The sequence below is a fragment of the Ceratotherium simum genome, chromosome 32 (assembly GCF_057802395.1).
Source record: "Ceratotherium simum simum isolate JZ-2026a chromosome 32, ASM5780239v1, whole genome shotgun sequence".
Classification (NCBI taxonomy): domain Eukaryota; kingdom Metazoa; phylum Chordata; class Mammalia; order Perissodactyla; family Rhinocerotidae; genus Ceratotherium; species Ceratotherium simum.
Window position 1 is genome coordinate 19127081 of NC_141931.1, and position 13524 is coordinate 19140604.

The window sequence follows — 13524 nt, forward strand, 5'->3', positions numbered from 1 at the left end:
AAAAGAAAATAAAAATTACGCAGAATCCAACCACCTAGAGAAAACCATTAGTAATATTTTGGATTATATCCTTCCAGTCATTTTACTATGCATGTATGTGTTAGCTATCCATTGTTGCGTAACAAATTGCCCCAAAACTTAGCAGCTTTAGACAACAGTGGACGTCTGTTATCTCACAGTTTGGGAGGGTCAGGAATCCAGGCACAACCTCTCTGGGTGGTTCTGGCTCAAGATCTCCAGCAAGATTGCAGTCAGGCTGTCAGCCAGGGCTCTGCTCGTCTCCAGCTTCAGCTGGGGCTGGTGAGCACGCTTCAGTGTCACTCACACGGCTGTAGGAGGCCTCAGCTCCTCACTGGTTGTTGGCCAGAGGTTTCAATTGCTTGCCACATGGGCCTCTCCATAGGCCTGCTCACAATATGGCAGCTTGCTTCCACTGGAGCAAGTGATCCGAGAGAAAATAAAAAATAAACTAAAAATACAGAAGCCCAAGTGGGCAAAATGAAAGTCACAGTGTTTTATAACCTAATGTCAAAGTGGCATCCCTTCGCTTCTTTCCCTCTTCTGTTAGTCACAGAGCCCAGCATTGGTACAGCGTGGGGGGTGGACCACACGGGCGTGTGAACAGCAGAAGGTGGGGCTCACTGGGGCCCTCTTAGAGGCTGCCTTCCACAAAATATATATTTAACAGAAATGGGATTATATGCTATGTACTGTTCTATAACTTGCTTTTAAAAATCATTCATATGTAATGAACATAGCATTAACTATTATTCCATGATGTCAATATTAATGAGTGCATCGGATTCCATTATATGGATGTCATAATTTGGTTGCTCAGTCCCCTACAATTAGAAAAAACATTACTGTGCTCACCAATGCTGTGATAAATATCTTTGTAGCTAAATCTTTATGCACGGCCATGATTCTTTCCTAAGGATAAGATTTGAGAAGTGGAATTGCTGGGTTAAAAATGTACAGAATTCTAGGGGACTGGCCCCATGGCATAGTGGTAAAGTTCACACGCTCCACTTTGGCGGCCTAGGGTTCACGGGTTCGGATCCCAGGCGCGGACCTGCACACCACTCATCAGGCCGTGCTGTGGCAGTGACCCACATACAAAATAGAGGAGGACTGGCACAGATGTTAGCTCAGAGCCAGTCTTCCTCAAGCAAAAAGAGGAAGATTGGCAACAGATGTTAGCTCAGGGCCAGTCTTCCTCACACATACACAAAAAGATGTACAAAATTCTAAAGCTTTTAACACAAATTTCCAAATCTTCCTCCAGGAACTTTATAGTTGACACTCATAATAACAATATGGGAACACATGCTTGTGCTTAGGATTCTGATGGCACATTGGGTCCTATATTCCTTTGGTTCCCACTCCCATGAAAGTCAAGTCTGAAAATACCAGTTTTCAGAGAACCCAGTTCAGAATTTTAAACTGTTAGACTATGCTTAAGTATTCTTGGGAGATTTTTGATATCAAATATATTTTCTAAGATATCTAATTCCTTGAGTAGTCACATTATAGTCTAGGAATTTATATTTGGAAATAAATGCCTGTTGGGATTTCTGAAGTTTGAGGGTTTTTTGCGTTTTGTTTTGTTTTGTTTTATTTTCCAAATAATTGCTAACAGAATCCATAATTATTTGTGTGGAGTTCATTGATTTGACCAGACATGCTACACTTGGCGTTGTGGGATGGATTGTGTTGCCACAGTAACATATCCTGTACTGAGTAGACAAGCGCTTTATTGCTGCATGTATGCTCTACGACTTTGTGGTTTTCTGAGGCACTGTGGTCATGGTCAGAATGTAAGGAGCCCTGGGCCTCCCAGGATAAAGCAGCTTGAGAGGGTGTGACTGAGAGTATCTCTGAAGGACATAGGAATTCTGAAGGGAGGAGAGGACGTGGATAAAGAAGCACGGAGAGAAAGTAGGAGGGAGAAGGGAAAAGCATGCACATTGTACCCTGAAAACCTGGGTCTGCTACTTGTGACACTGTAAATCCCACCTTGGGCAAATGGCTCATGCCTGGTTTCTCGTCTGTACAAGAGGCTGAGGCTCTCATTCCCTTGTTTATTCTGCCTCTCTCAGTTGGCCCTCCCGGTTGGCCCCAGACACGCCGGGTCAGTGCTCAGAAGGGGCAGTGTAGCATGTGGTTAAGAGCAGGGACTCTGGGGGCACACTGGATTGGAATTCCAGCTCTGCTACCCAGTGGCTTTGTAGCCCTGGTCAAGTTTCTTAACTTCTCTGTGCCATAGTTTTCTCAGCTATGTAATGGGGAAAATAATAGTACCTAATGCTGTTCTGAAGAGTGTATTAGAGTTCTCCAGAGAAGCAGAACCAATAGGCGGTGTGTGTGTGTGTGTGTGTGTGTGTGTGTGTGTGTGTGTGGAGAGAGATTTATTTTAAGGAATTGGCTTATGCACTTGTGGAGACTGGCAAATCCAAAATCTGCAGGGCAGGCCAGCAGGCTGGAGACCCAGAGAAAAGTTGATGTTGCAGTTTGAGTCCAAAGGTAGTCTGCTGGCAGAATTTCTTTTTCCTTGGGTGAGGTCAGTCTTTTCCTTAAGGCCATCAACTGATTAGGTGAGGCCCATCCACATTATGACTTAGGCTACTGATTTAGACATTAATCTTATCTTAAAAATATCATCACAGCAACATGCAAACATGTTTGACCACATATCTGAGGACCATGACCTAGCCAAGTTGATACATAAAATTAACCAGCCAAGGAGTAAATAAGTTAATATGGTAAGAAGCTAAGTACAGTGCCTGGCATATAGCAGGCTATTAAGTCAACAGAGGTTTCCCCACAGTTTTCCAGACTGTGCCATCCAAACCACTTTCCCAGATTCCCTTTAGCCCATATTTCTTGAAAGATTATTCTCCACTTGCTGCTTCCATTTCTGGACCCACTGCAATCCCACTTCCCCCTCCCCACTCTCCCTGAACAAACATCACCAGGTTCCCCAGCAGCTGCATGATTGTGGAATTGGGTGACGCCCTCATCCTCTCCCACGTCTCTGCAGCATTTGGTGGTTTTCCTTCCTCTGTAGACGGCTCTCTTCCCTTGGCTCTCTGACTCAGTGTCCCCCTGGGTCCTCCCTGTCTGCCAGTCCCTGGGCTCTGCCCTCTGCCAGGCTCCTGACTGACTTCACATGCAGTGTCTGGGGCACCTGCTTCCCACACTCCCACAGCTGCCTGTGCACCCAGGTCTGATCCTCTGGTCTGTGGTTCTGCCTGTCCATTAGACATCTGCTCCTGGATATTCTGCAGGAAACTCAAGTTCAACGTGCCTGACGCTGAGACTCATCGACACCCCTCACTCCAGCCTCTAAACCTGTTCATTTCTGTGTTTCCTCTCTTGGCTAAGGGTATTGAGGTAGAAACCTCAGGGTTATCCCTAATTTATTCTTTTGCTTCACCTCCCCACCATAGCCGTGTCTGGTCCCTTGCAAAGTCATGTTGATTCAAAGCAGTGTTTCCCAAACTTACCCTCTCCTCTCCTTTCCTGTGTTACCTCCACCTGGATTCAGACTCTTCCCTCTTCTCTGGACAGTTCCAGCAGCTGTCTGACTGCCTTCTGCCTCTCCTTCCCTCCACCAGGTCTTTGGTGTTGCTACTTGGACTGTCTTTCAAAACCGCAGACCACTTCCCCACATGAGACTGTTTCAAGGCGGCTCATTGTGGGGCAGTCCACACTCCTTTGCACGGCACACAGATCTCTTCAGAGCTAGCCCCTGCCTATCTCTCCGCCTCACTTGCAGCCACTGTCTTCTGCACACCCTCTGTGGCTGCCACACCACACCATTTACTCTTCCCTGGATGTGCTGAGATCTCCCTCGTAGCTTGTCGCATTGTGTGAGCAGGACCTCTCCTTTCAAATCCCTTCTCCATCCCCCGAACAGTCAGTTAGCCCCTCCTGGGCACGTCGTACATACTGCAGTGGTACTAAAAGGATGTGATGAGGACATGGCCTTGCATCCATATCTTTGAATCTTGAACAGGACTAGTTAATGATCAAGAACAGTTCCTGGCACATGCTAGGTGGCCAGCTAAAATGTTTGTTGAATGACTGAATCAAATGAGGATCATTTAGATGTTTTAACAGTCAGGGTAGTTTAAGATATTATGATATAACATTTGTACTTAAGATGACTATATGCATAGAATTTACCTTTACTTATCTAAGTATATGTACATTTAATAAAAGGATGGCGCTTTGAGCTCTTGTCTAGAGAGAACAGTTATACTGGATTTTCTCCATCCTGGGGCTTCCGTCCTGATGCTGTTATTTCACCACTTCTTCCTGCCTCCTCTTTTCTGAATGAATATATTGGAATATGGATGAATAAGGGCTGGAGGGATAAAAGGTTATATTCCTAATATGATGAAGCTTTCTCCAGGGACTCATACATATATATGTCCTAACAGTATAGCACAGGTCTGTAGAAGCAGCATCCTGGCTCTCATTAGTTTATTTTGTCTACAGCTCACAAACAACATAAATTTATTTTTAAAAAATTTTGATGTATGTGGCAGACTGAATAATGGCCCCCCAAATATCTCCACATCTAATCCCCAGACCCTGTGAATATTACCTCACATGGTAAAGGGACTCTGCAGATGTGATTAAGTTAAGAATCTCGAGATGGGGAAATTCTCCTGGATTATCCAGATGGGCCCACTATATTCACAGTGGTCCTTGAGAGGGACATGGGAGGAGTTAGAATCAGGAAATGCCAGTGTGATGATGAAGCAGAGATTGGAGTGATGCACTTTGAAAGTGGAGGAGGGGCCACAAGCCAAGAAATGCAGGCAGCCACTAAAAGCTGAAAAAGGCAAGAGAACAGATTCTCCCTCCAGAGCCTCCAGAAGGAGCCAGCCCTGCCAACACCTTGACTTTAGCCCAGTGAGGCTAATTTCGGACTTGGGACCTCCAGAACTGTAAGAAAATAAATGTGTGTTCTTTTAAGCCCCTAAGTTTGTGGTAATTTATTACAGCAGCAATAGGAAATTAATAGAACAGGGAAGTCAGTGAAGCCTCTCAGACGTAAGTTGTGCAATTCTCTGTTTCCTCTCTTGAAATAATCCCCATGACATTGAGCCTTTTGCCCTTGGGAGTCTTCATTGTGGAATGGATCTGTTTCCATTTCATTGGTCTTTTTAACTTAGCATCTACTGTCAAAAATGTAACTGCCAAATTCCTGGCTATAACAGATTGTATGTACAGGTAAAAGCCAGCATTTGGATAGTCGTTCAAAAGTAATCAAATGAATTAAAATATGTTTTCTGAAAACTTTATCTTTAAGATTGCATGGACATTTTAAAGAAACCATATGTTCTTTAATTTCTTAAACTCAATAGAAGCCTATGTATTTCATAAGGGTTTTTTTTTACTATTATATTTAATCAATAATATTCTCATTTAAGTGGAAATTAAATTATTTCAGTTAAATGAAGAGTTCTAAGACAGCATTATTAGATCAGGGAAAAAAAAGTAGAAACACATCTTAAGCATATAACACTATTTACTAATTATACTTAGCTGCTATTTACCATTAATTCATATATGATAATCACTTCAACCCAGTTTAACACTTTAAATTATCTTCTTTTGAGGTAAATCAAAGTAATTGCAATTCCAAAGTGTTTAACAGCCAAATAGAGCAATTTGTGAATCCATTAAGAATTTTTCACCTAAATCAGGGTCAGTAAGCTATGACCTGAACGCTAAGAATGGTTTTTTCACATTTTTAAATGGTTAAAGAAAGAATCAGAAGAAGAGAAGTATGTCATGACACGTGAAAATTATATGAGATTTAGATGTAAGTGTCCCTAAATAAAGTTTTATTGGTCTGAATGTGTGTATCCCCCCCACAAAACAATTCACATGTTGAAATCCTAATCTCCAGTGTGATGGTCTGGGGAGGTGACTGGGCCCTGAGGGCAGAGCCCTCATATGTGGGATTAGTGCCCTTGTAAAAGGGGCCCCAGAGAGCTCCCTCACCCCTTCCACATCCATGAACCAGGAAGAGGGCTCTCACCAGACACGGAATCTGCTGGCACCTTGATCTTGGACTTTCCAGCTTCCAGATCTGTGAGAAATAAATTTCTGCTGTTTATAAACCACCTAGTCTGTGTTATTTTGTTCTAGCAGCCTGAACAGACTAAGACATTGGAACACACCGATGCCCAGCTGTTGGTGTGTCATCGATGAGTGCTTCTGCACTGCACGAGCGGAGCTGAGTAATTGCAAGAGAGACTATGTCCCACAAACTGAAAATATTCACTATCTGGCCTATTACAGAAAAATTTTGTGATCCCTGATGTAAAATGGCTTCAAACGAGACGCTCTGTAATTCTAGTGTTAGAATGCAAGTATATTCTAGACTCTGGGTCCAAACTGGGTCCCGGATTCAGTCACAGTCCATCTTGCTGTTATCCAGGGAGCCCTCCGGCGTTTGGCCAGGATGCTCGAGTGATGACAACTTTGTTAAAGGACAAGATTTCAAACTCTGTAAAGAAAGATGAAACGCTCTTTTAGTTCCATGGGACTTATATTTGAAAGATAGACCCATATTTTAATAATAAGTGGAATACTTTCATCCATGACTGCTGGAAACTAAAAGTTTACTCTTAGGAGACAGACCTCGAGCTGTTCTCTTTCAGACACCGTTAGAGTGGGGTCAGCATTTGATGCCGCCATGTATCACGGTTGTCTTTTTTTTTTTTCTTAATGGCTACAGTTGTCTCTTAATTTTTTCTTTTCGAACAGGCGAAGAATTTCCCATTATAGAAATTAGCATCTCCATATTTCAACCCACATGATCGTAGGAGGGTGACCCAATAGAGTAACATTCTTAAAACATAAGTTGGGTTTGTTTAGCATTTAGAACAGTATGAATTGGCTAATTGTTATGTATACTTTCAGTAAAAATGATTTTCTTTAAAGCGCAACGCATATACTAGAATTGAAACTTTTGCTGCATTTACATGCAGTGCTAAAACTATCATGTTAAAACTCGACTTGATTTCTGGTGCAAGGGAGGGCTCTGTTGAGTAAGTATAAGTCTTTCCTTAGAGGAATTAGCAAATTTCTTTAACTAACAATTATCTAGTGATGCTCTCTCTTTTGAAAAGCGTACAGTGCCAGTTCCGGTATCCCAGGTGGCAAGGTGTGTCTGAGGGAATGAGATTAAGTGGATATACACACCTTCTTATCAGTCACCTGCAGGGGCCACTTTGACCTTTGAAAGAAGTGGTTTTCCTTCCCCAGTCTGGCAAATAAAGTTTCGTTGGTCCTGGTGAATACATCTTAGCTGAGGCTGTCTGGGCAGTAAGAGATGATAATGTCAGCTCGCTTTCACAGGCATTTACTCCCTTTAGCCTATAACTGGGACAGCAGATGGCTGTCCGGTATTCCGGGTTGTCAGACTGCGATCTGACTTGTTGCCCTGGGGAATGGTCACTTGCGAACAAGGAAACCAGGTCAGTGGTTTGAATCTAAAGTGACCCACTGACGTTGAGTGGCAAAGAAATCAAGATGTAAGATTCTGTATGTGATACGTTTTTGCTGTTTAACGATAACTTATATCATCACTTGACTTGAATATTCTCATTCTAATGAGATGACTGAAATAAAAGCATATTCTGAGTGAAGCTACATTGTAGAATCCAGTTTTATCTGCCTTCCCAAAACACAGCCTGCGGAGTGTGTGGGTTGCTATAGAAATGGTGGTTGCTGAACCAGCTTCTTATTGTGTATGGTGCATATGTACCAGGCACTCAGGAATACCCACTCATAATGGCCTGTAGTGGATTTGTCTCCACATCAGAGAGTGAACATTACTGCTGATGCTCTGCTCATGGATCTAGTCCTTTTAGGTAAGTTATAGCCAGCCTGCCCTTAAAGGTGGAGCTTGATTTAAAATAGAGATTTAAGATTTTGTTCCATTTCATTGTTTTTTGAGGGGAGGAAGCTTTAAAACATAATTTAAAGCACTAAATTATGTTTATAATTTTAAGCAAATGAAAATAATAATATTACTGGCATATCTGTTTCTCTATATCATGAGCCACATGTCCGGATGGAAGGTGACGTATTGGAATACTGAGGTGTAGTGATTGAATGAACTCTATTACGTTGTGTGGGGAAAAGTTAGAATAAAAGAAGGGACTTCATTTCTCTAACAATTAAGGATATATTTATATGTGTGATGTTAATTATAGAACCATACACATCATCTTTAATTTTTTCAAAAGAACAGACTCAATCGTTAGGGCTACTCAACAAGGAAGGAAGCAGGCTTACCTATCTAAGTGTAATGTCAACATATCCTTAGGAAAGATGCTATCTGAAATAGGTCTTCTCTCAGTGAAGGCTGTTTCTTAGAAACAAAGAAATAACTCTCAGGAAAAGAGTCTCTACTTTCTCAGATGTTAAAATTGTCTGTAAAAGTGAATCCGGCTTCTCTTAGATATGTAGGAGGAAAAAAAGGTAATTTACCTACAAAGAAATGTATTAAAGTAATGTAAGAGATAGAAAAGAACACTGAAGGCATAGGACTTAATTTGGGTAAATGATGACAGTGCAGTGAAAACTTTGTCTTGCCAGAGATCTCGGCTGCCAGATGGCCAACAGACTGATTTGTTTTTGAGACACAGATTGGTATCTTCCTGCCACTATGGACCATGAGCATCACAGTTGCGATGTTCTGCTCCTCTTGTCCGAGTGGAGTGGAGGAAGGCCACTGAACACGTGCGCTGCCCGTGGGGAGAATGAAGGCAGAGTGATCTCAGAACACGACATTTGTTTTTCGATGTTGCCTAGCAACTCAAAAAACAATCTTGTAATATCAGTCCATTCTTAAGAATTGTTAAGCCTTTTGTGTTTGTAGCCCCCTCCAAAAAATGAGAATTTTCAGGGACTAAAACCATCACATTAGCTCTATTGTAGTTGTGGTTCAGGGCCACTTTTGTTTTGAAACCCTATTCTTAGAGACTTAATTTTCCTAAAATGTCACTTTATATAGAGCTAGAATTTCCCATGCTTGAGTTTAACTGAAACAGTTTTTGGCAAGCTTTACAAATGACCGTTGCCCACTTTGTGGTCTTGAGTGTATAGATCAATATGTTCCTCCTGAAAGAGAATGTGTCTTACATTACAGTCAACTCTTAATTATCACTTATGGAGTGTTCACTTTGTGGATTGTCTGTGGCAAGTCTGTATCCTCCTGCTGGCTTCCCCCATCACCCAGAAGCGTCAGAGCCCTCTTGCTTTGCTGCCACTTGGCCTGGATTTTAAGCACTGCATCTAACATGCTCCTTCTAGCATCAGCCTGGGTGAAAAATAGTTAGAAGGGTAAAGTTGCCGTAGTTTATTTCAGAACCAAATACAGTCTTCCCTCAGTATCTGCAGGGGATTGGTTCCAGGACCCGCTCGGATACCAGAATCCTTGGACGCTCCGGTCCCTTATACGTAATGGCGTAGTATTTGCATATAACCTACGCACATCCTCCTGTAAACTTTAAATCATCTGTAGATGACTTATAATACCTAATACAATGTAAATGCTATGTAAATAGTTGTTATACTGTATTGTTTAGGGAATAAGGACAAGAAAAATAATCTGTACGTGTTCAGCACAGACACAACCGTCATAGGCCTTTTGAATCACGGTTGGTAGCATCCATGGATGCGAACCCACGGATACAGAGAGCCAGCTATGTGTTTTAAATGTCTTGTTTGCATTTATCTCCACTGAAATGGGTCATTAAAAGGTAAAAATATTTTTTATAGATTTGAATATTGCAATGGATGATACACAATGAATAACAGGAGTTTATGGAATATAGGCTGTGTGTAGCCCAGCAGTTGAGACAGCTGGGACTTGAGTACTAGCTCCTCCTCAAGTTACTAGCTGTGTGATCTGGAGCAAGTCCTTTAACCTCTTGGGGCCTCGGTTTTCTCATCTGTAAAATGGGAATAATAATAGTCCTCATCCCTGCCTCATAGAATTGTTGTGAATGGGGAGTACTTGCACCAGTGTCTGGTACCTGGTAAGGGGCTCTATAAATGTCAGCCAATATCATCACTGCTCATATTTAGTTTGTGCATTTTTGGTGAAGCATGATATAAGAGAGAAGGACAGGTACAGTGAAGTCCTCGGGTCTTTAAATTTAATATCCCAGCCTCGGTCGAGGCTGCCATGTTGCTGGTATGTGCCAGGGTATCCAATCTGATGGTCGGTACCCATGCTCTACCAGTTTTTCCCTATTTTGAATGTTATTGCTGTCTTCCTAGTTCCAAATGACTCTTAAAGTTCAGAACAGGTGATGCCTCTTACCTTGAGTAGAGTAGGAACCTAAGTCCCCTGGTGCACAGGTCAAGTGTTGACCAGGGAGCGGGCCCGGCTGGCTGCCCGTCATCTGAACGTCAACGTAGCCCTGCCCTTCTTCCTCACAACTCAGCGCCCTTGGTCTTTACAGCGACCTCTCGTCGAGGACGGGGACTTGGGGTGGATGAAGATCCCAGATGTCCAGGCTTTCCTGAGTAAGATCCCATCTTTCTCAAACTGAGGTGTGTCAACCCAGGGGGCTTCTTCGGGGTCTAGGAATTGTCTGCAAGGATTTTAAAATCTGGGGTGTTGGTTTTGATAATAATCTTGTAAAACTTAACATGAAAAATATTCTGCGTCTTCTGGGTTCAATACAGAATATTTTTCTGGTTTTATTGAAATATGATTGACATACAGCACTGTATAAGTTTAAGGTGTACAGCATAATGATTTGACTTACGTGTATTGTGAAATGATTACCACAATGTTTAGTTAACATTCATCATCGCATATAGATACAAAAGAAAAAGAAGAAAAAATATTTTTTCCCTTGTGATGAGAATTCTTAGGATCTACTCTCTTAAGAACTTTCATATATACCGTTCAGCAGTGTTGACTGTAGTCACCACGCTGTACATTACATCCTCAGGACTTTTTTATCTTATAACTGGAAGTTTATACCTTATGACCACCTTCCTCCAGTTCCCCCTCCCCCCACCCTCTCAATACAGAATTTAAAACCATCAGATGCTTTTGTTGCCTGAATTTGCATTTATAGACTATTTGATAGAATAGGACTAAAGAGAACTGAACAGCAGTAGATTTCATACAGAAAGGACACAACCTCACCATAGTGAGGAAAAGTGAAATGGAAGGGTGTGGAAAGAGGAACATTTCATGGTAAGTTCAGTTGGAGAAGGGTGGTAGGAGAATCGAATCACAGGCATGCCAAGCTCAAAAGAAGCCTCACCCTGGCCATCCATGTCATGTTTATGTTGCAAGTGACAAGTTCCCTTCAGTAATATGTCATCGGGTATGGCATTAAATTGATGTTTTTAATTTGAATATTATTTTGGAAGTTTACAGCCTGTTTCTGTTTCTTTTATAAATTTGTTTTGGTTTTATACTTTTGTAAGAGCTATAAGTTCTTTTATATTAGGACATACTTAACACATTATGATTTTTAAAATAAAGTTAACACATTGCATGGGACTTTTTTTCTTTCTTTTTTTTTTTTTTTTGTGAGGAAGATCAGCCCTAACTAACATCCGATGCCAATCCTCCTCTTTTTGCTGAGGAAGACTGGCCCTGGGCTAACATCCGTGCCCATCTTCCTCTACTTTATATGGGACGCCGCCACAAGCGGTGCATCACTGCGCACCCGGGATCCGAACCTGCAAACCCTGGGCCGCTAAAGCAGAGCACACGCCCTTAAGCGCTGCGCCACCGGGCTGGCCCCAGGGAAGTGTTTTTTCTTTTTAAAGTGGTTTGCTACGTTAATCAGGTCGGGAAGTCATTGGTGTGCAAGATAGTCCTGGCCTGGTATCTGCTTTAAGCAAAGCTTCATCAACACTTGAGATGTATTCCTGGAAAGATATACATCACTGGGAAAACCTTTTAGTTAGGTCATTTTACCTTTTGGAATAAAATTCCACCTTTTAGTAGCTCTGCCTCTTGGGCAGTGTCACCCTGAGACTGAGCAAGAGAGACCCCTGCCCTAAGCCCCACATGCGGAGGGCCTCACTCTGACCCTCCTCCAGCTGTACCCTTTCCCTATGGGATAAGGCATCCCTGACCGAAAGGGATGTGACCCCCTAGAAGCTGAGCCCCCCTTTCTAGAACCCTCTCCTGGAATTCCCTGCCCCAGTGAACCTAAGCTGGCTTCCAAGCCCTCTCCCTCAGGTCCATCTCCTGGGGGCAGACCTCGTGGCCCATAACACATGCCATGTGCACACCCCCAGGCCACAGGGGTGGCCAAGGACTGGCTGCTGGCTGGGGCCTGAGCTTGGACGTGTGAGTTGGGAGTCCACATTCCATGTGCACAGGCTGAGGATGAGTTGAGAAGGGCGTAGGTCGCAAACCAAGAATCCTTGTGCCTCTGTGTTCCAGCTGTGCCCTGAGGAATCTAAGAATTCTGCATTCGACCCTGGCCTTTGGGTGATTATAAAGTTATGGCGGGAAGATAGGCACATTTACTTAACAGTGTGATCGCTTGCCTTATAACTTTTAAACATTTAGATGTATTGTATATGGATCTCCATTTACATTCTTGCCTTGGGTTCTGAAAATGTTAGGAGTCGGCCTGCCCCTGGGCAGATCCCTGACTTCTCTGAACCTAATATTTCTAGCCTCAAAAATGAGATATAGAATACCTGCCTTTCAAGGTTGTGTGAAGAGAGACTGAAGAGAGATAATGTACGTAAAGCACCTAGCACACTCTTAGGCGTGTATGAAGTTCTTCACGTCTTGGTTCTTTTAGCCCCTTCTCTTGAATCACCCCTTTAAAATTATTTGTATGCGCACACGTGCATGCATGTACCCAGAACACACACAGAGCAAAGCCAGCCTGCACACACCACGCTTCGTTAGAGGTGGCCACAGAAGCAGCCTTGCTTGCTCTGCGATGTGACACAGAGATGCAGCTGTAGCTGGCAGCCCAGCCGTTTCAAATTCACAGGTGCAATTTGAATTGTCCCTAAATTGGAGGGGAAGAAGCGTAGGATCATTTTGTGTGTGTGTGTGTGTGTGTCTACTCATTCTTGGCTAAGCTTATTCATTAGCCGAACAGATATTGCTATAAACCAACATTTTTCATCAGTCTTCTCAAGGCCACCCTGGAGGTGGGGCGCTACCGTCTTTCTTACTGAGAAAGAAGCCCAAACTCAGCACAGTTAAGTGCTCAGGGCACACGCACAGCATCCTAGGAGTGTAAAAGGGGAGATACAAAACACGACTTCCTTCAGACTGTAAATCCCCTTCCTTTCCGAGTAGATCAGATTTTTGTGCATTCCTGCTTCTATGCCAAGACTTAATGTGGCTTAATTGAATAATGGACTAAATCTGGGAATGCAAAACAACAAATCATTCTCAGATGTGACTGGTTTGGCCCATACAGTTGATTTGGGGGCATTTGTCCATTTGTTATGTTTTAATTTACTGCCAACACTTAAAAA

At 42.8% G+C, this 13524-nt stretch overlaps 1 protein-coding gene across 1 annotated transcript in view; it reads left to right on the forward strand.

The window, feature by feature from the left end:
* The window catches only part of FAM171A1 (family with sequence similarity 171 member A1), a 128877-nt gene that overhangs the window by 99133 nt on the left and 16220 nt on the right, over window positions 1-13524 (forward strand). The gene's annotated exons all lie outside the window — the stretch shown is intronic.